The sequence below is a fragment of the Protopterus annectens genome, chromosome 2.part2 (assembly GCF_019279795.1).
Source record: "Protopterus annectens isolate FY-2018-M chromosome 2.part2, PAN1.0, whole genome shotgun sequence".
Classification (NCBI taxonomy): domain Eukaryota; kingdom Metazoa; phylum Chordata; order Ceratodontiformes; family Protopteridae; genus Protopterus; species Protopterus annectens.
In genome coordinates, this window is record NC_056730.1 from 621,858,965 (window position 1) to 621,864,964 (window position 6,000).

The window sequence follows — 6,000 nt, forward strand, 5'->3', positions numbered from 1 at the left end:
AGTATGCTAAGAGTGTTTTGGAGGTGAAAAGATTGTCGGATAGAGTGATGTTTATGAAGCTGGAAATTAATGGTGAAATGATGAATGTTGTTAGTGCATATACTCCACAAGTTGGGTGTGCAATGGATGAGAAAGAAAAATTTTGGAGTGAATTGGATGAAGTGGTGATGACTGTACCCAAGGGTGAGAGAATGGTGATTGGAGCAGATTTCAGTGGGCATATTGGTGAAGGGAACAGAGGGGATGAGGAAGTGATGGGTAGGTATGGTGTTAAACAAAGGAATGCAGAAGGTCAGATGGTAGTGGATTTTGCAAAAAGGATGGACATGGCTGTGGTGAATACATATTTTAACAAGAGGGAGGAGCATAGGGTGACGTACAAGAGTGGAGAAAGATGCACACAGGTGGATTATATCTTATGTAGGAGGGCCAGTTTGAAGGAGATTGGAGACTGTAAAGTGGTGACTGGAGAAAGTGTAGTTAAGCAGCATAGGATGGTGGTTTGTAGGATGATGTTGGTGATCAAAAAGAGGAGGAGGAGTGTGAGGGCAGCACCAAGGATCAAATGGTGGAAATTGAAAAAGGGTAATTGTGAGGTGGAGTTCAGGGATGAGTTAAGGCAGGCACTGGGTGGCAGTGAAGAGTTACCAAATAGCTGGGTAACTACAGCAGAGCTAGTAAGGGAGACAGCTAGAAAGGTGCTTGGTATCACATCTGGACAGAGGAAGGACGACAAGGAGACATGGTGGTGGAATGAGGAAGTACAGGAGAGTATACAGAGAAAGAGGTTGGCAAAGAAGAAGTGTGATTGTCAGAGAGATGAAGAAAGTAGACAGGAGTATAAAGAGATGAGGTGCATGGCAAAGAGAGAGGTGGCGAAGGCTAAGGATAAGGCATATGAAGAGTTGTATGAAAGGTTGGACACTAAGGAGGGAGAAAAGGACCTGTACTGATTGGCTAGACAGAGGGACTGAGCTAGGAAAGATGTGCAGCAGGTAAATGTGATAAAGGATAACGAGGGAAACATACTCACAAGTGAGGAGAGTGTGTTGAGGAGATGGAAAGAGTACTTTGAGAGGTTGATGAGTAAAGAGAATGAGAGGGAGAGAAGGTTGGATGATGTAGGGATAGTGAATCATGAAGTACAATGGATTAGCAAGGAGGAAGTAAGGATAGCTATGAAGAGAATGAAGAATGAAAAGGCTGTTGGCCCAGATGACATACCTGTGGAAGCATGGAAGTGTTTAGGTGAAATGGCAGTGGAGTTTTTAACCAGATTGTTTAATGAAATCTTGGAAAGTGAGAGGATGCCTGAGGAATGGAGGAAAAAGTGTTTTGGTAACAATTTTTAAGAATAAGGGTGATGTGCAGAGCTGTAGTAACTACAGAGAGATTAAATTGATCAGTCACAGCATGAAGTTATGAGAAAGTGTAGTGGAAGCAAGGTTAAGAAGGGACGTGATGATTAGTGATCAGCAGTATGGTTTCATGCCGGGAAAGAGCACTACAGATGTGATCTTTGCTCTGAGAGTGTTGATGGAGAAGTACAGAGAATGTCAGAAGGAGTTGCATTGTGTTTTTGTAGACTTAGAGAAAGCATATGACAGGGTGCCTAGAGAGGAGTTGTGGTATTGTATGAGGAAGTCAGGAGTGTGAGAAAAGTATGTAAGAGTGGTACAGGATATGTACGAGGGTAGTGTGACAGCGGTGAGGTCTGCGGTGGGAGTGATGGATGCGTTTAAGGTGGAGGTGGGGTTGCATCAAGGATCAGCTCTGAGCCCTTTCTTATTTGCAATGGTGATGGACAGGTTGACAGACTAGATCAAACAGGAGTCCCCGTGGACTATGATATTTGCAGATGACATTGTGATCTGTAGTGCGAGTAGGGAACAGGTGGAGGAAACCCTGGAGTGATGGAGATATGCTCTAGAGAGAAGAGGAATGAAGGTCAGCAGGACTAAGACAGAATATATGTGTCTGAATGAGAGGGAGGCTAGAGGAATGGTGAGGATGCAAGCAGTAGAGGTGGCGAAGGTGAATGAGTTTAAATACTTGGGGTCAATAGTTCAGAGTAATGGTGAATGTGGAAGAGAGGTGAAGAAGAGAGTACAGGCAGGATGGAGTGGGTGGAGTAGAGTGTCAGGAGTGATTTGTGACATACGAGTACCTGTAAGAGTGAAAGGGAAGGTCTACAAGAGGGTAGTGAGACCAGCTATGTTATATGGGTTGGAGACAGTGGCATTGACAAAAAGGCAGGAGTTTGAGCTAGATGTGGTAGAATTAAAGATGTTAAGATTTGCACTGGGTGTGATGAGGGTGGACAGGATTAGGAATAAGTATACTAGAGGGTCAGCCCAGGTTGGAAGGTTTGGAGACAAAGCCAGAGAGGCACGATTATGTTAGTTTGGACATGTGCTGAGGAGGGATGCTGAATATAGTGGGGAAAAAGATGCTAAGGATGAAGCTACCAGGTAACAGGAAAAGAGGATGGCCTAAGATAAGGTTTATGGATGTGGTGAGAGAGGACATGCAGGTGGTTGGTGTGACAGAGCAAGATGCAGAGGACAGGAAGAAATGGAAACAGGTGATCTGCTGTGGTGACCCCTAATGGGAACAGCTGAAAGAATATGATGATGAAGCTGGTTAGTATATAACACACAAGTATAACAAGAACAAAGATGTATTACAAGCAGTAGCCAACAACTTGTATGCATGTGTTCTGTAGCTGTATAATGGTCATAGAGATGGCACAAGTTAATCTTGTAACAAAACAACTGCATGAAAATGGATAAGAATTCTAACAAAGGTAAACACATAACATGCATAAGTGAAAGATATATGACATAACTACAGAGGTGGAAAGGAGGTGAACAACATGGGCCCACATCTAGGAAGACATGGCATCAAATCTCCATAGACAAATGATAAAGCTGGGCAAAAATATGTTATATGACACAGTACAAATGCATGTGTGCACCACATTGGGTGGTGTTGAAGTCAATCCAAACAACATTGAAGCGAATGACTATGTATGTCACATGGGCAGTCTGAATTATCAAGATCAACAAAAATAGGCATGTATAAACCGCACACACAGTGCTGTGCAATCATATAACAGCAACAGGCATAGGTAAGCAAGCTAAGAATTATTACATACACATATACTGTCATACCAACATGTGGAATAAACACCTGCATTTATATGTCACTGACCATGGTTATGACTGAGCAAAGGAGAATTATGTGAGCAACACTACAGCACATTAACATGAAGTCAGTGACTGCTCACAGTTCCAAGATACAATAACATTTTTCTGTTGATCAGAATATGTGCTGAGACGTACATATATAATTGTATATGTACAATTTTCCTGAAATGTGTGAATTTATGTGAATAAGGAATGGATGTGGAAATGTAACATAATCCAAAGACAGCATAATGTACTGTTACTGAAAAAATTATCATTATCTCTGTGAATGCATGAATGGTACATTGGTAATCTATGAATTCAGTAAAGGAGGACTTCCCATATGCCTGAGATACATTTACATGACACAACATGGCATCAGCATTGCTAACACGTCACACACAATGCCTGTATGCCAGTGTGATAGCATGAGAAATATCATCCAAAACACGACATCTCCTTCAGTGGAACATACATGTCACAGCAATCCATAAATCCTACCCATATCAATGTTGCATCTGTGGAATATGGGCAACATGTTGACTGTGAGCTGCTGTCAGTACCATACATGATTACAGTGGAATTGTTGCAGAAGTAGCAGCATGTTCACTACCAAAACTCATGGACAGCTGAATGCTGAAGGAAAGTTTAATATCATAATGTGTGTCATGCACCCATTGAAACATAGCACTAAATGTCACATGACATCTGCAGTGTATGTTTGGACCTGGATCACACAGGTATGGCAGCAAAATACTACGAATGCACAAGTGTGCATATACAGTCCAATCACTGATATGGCAAACACCATGGTGGCAGCATTACACAAGATCACATTGACAATACTTATGGTACTGAGGTACTGCCCTGATGGAGATGAACATCAAGAATGATCTCCAAAGCTATCTCCCTGAATGAGTCATGCATAGCCCGTGCCATATTTTGGAAGAAAATTCCTATCATGTCCCTCATCTGTGTCCAAGAGATATTTGTGGGAGGATGGCATAATGGTTAAGGTGTTTACCTTACAGACACAAGGTGCAGGGTTTGATTCTCACATGGGGTAATTGGCTAGGCTTGAATTGGCCCACAAGGGTAGTTAGCCTAGTACTAACCTATGAACCTATGAGTTGCTACCTCCCAGATCTGCTCCCAATAATCATCTTGTTGGAGTGCCTGCAATTGTCTCTTCTAGGGTTTAGCAGGAATGATGGCATGTTCAGGTTCATCATCCTTGTCTCCATTATGGTCATCATTGGAGGACTATGGCAGGGGTCTAGCATGCACTCATCTCTGACATCTGATGGGTGAGTATCCATTGGTCTCATGCTCTGTTGAGGTGAATCACAATACAAGACAGAAAGTACATATGTATACCTGAAACTAAATGACTACATACCATACACACTGTGACATAATGAACAGGCAGAAAACATTCAGTATGAAAGCTTAGAATATGTTATGTTCGTAGTCAAATGTACCACCAAACGTGATGTATGTCAGTAATCAAAACCATAACAATGAAAATCAAATGCCTATCAGGCCACACATTCCTGTGAAAATCATGGGTGACATTAAACTGAAACAGATGTGCACATTTACAATATAACAGATATCAAGTCACATCCCATCAACATGTGATGTCTGCATAGGAAAATAAAGGTAAATCAGCATACATTACAGGTGTCATTAAAAATATATTCTCAGATGAAATAGCCTAAAATGATTATTTAGGACAACTATAATAAACAGATTTGCTGCTAGCGGATAGCTTCTCATGCACATAACACCTTCCTTATGTCCTGTTATCTATACTTATAGATGTTTTCACTACTGGAACATGTCAGGTCCACTTATCCATCATACAATGTGAGCAGCTTACTCCAGGCCATGCCATGGTATGAGTAATACAATTTACCAGTAGAAATCTTGATATGACCTGAACACATGTTTATTGGTCATAATTATGCATGACAAGCATACTCAAAGCCTGTGCTTACATGTCCTGACATTTCAAGAGACGTATGCCATGACACCCTCTTTCAACACTCACACGAGTCTACTAAGCAAAACAACAATGGAAAAATAACAACATAACACTAGTAGTGAGATCTGCACTGTTTAAAACTTGTGATATCAGCCTCAGTAAATTGGCCAGATGATTGACTGACAAAACATAACTATTTTCATGTTCTTGTATTGCATGTGTGTTTCCTGCACATTTATGTTGGTGTGTGAATATCAGCTGTATTCCAGGTGTCTGTGCATGTAAGATGTCATATGAACAGACACCAAGTAACATACCGGTATAATGAAGATATAGTGAGATGATAATCAAGTGGAAAATATAAAAGCCATATGCAAAACAGTTAAGCAAGGCAAAATGGTCATTGGCTGACACCACATCAATTTTTGGAATGCAACACAACACACTAGTAACGATGCCTATGACATATGAAAATATAGTAGGGAAGTAAATACTGCGGGAAGAAATAGCCAGGAAATTGTTATGGTTAGGCTTGTATAGGCCCTAGGGCTGATAGCCTCGTACCAACCTATGAACCTATGAACTTATATGTTGAACAAATAGTAGTGTGTGTCTATAACTGTATCAGTGCCCTGCATGCATTTATCAATCACTGCCATGCAAACAGCACAATGCTGCTTGCTGATTATGTAATACAGAGTCCAAAATGTTGAACAGGAATGACTGTGCACGAGTATCCCTAAATACAAGTATATTTTAACCAAACTATCAAGGGTGGTGCAGGCAAATACAATACCCATGTTGACCTGAAAGGCAAGCCAGACA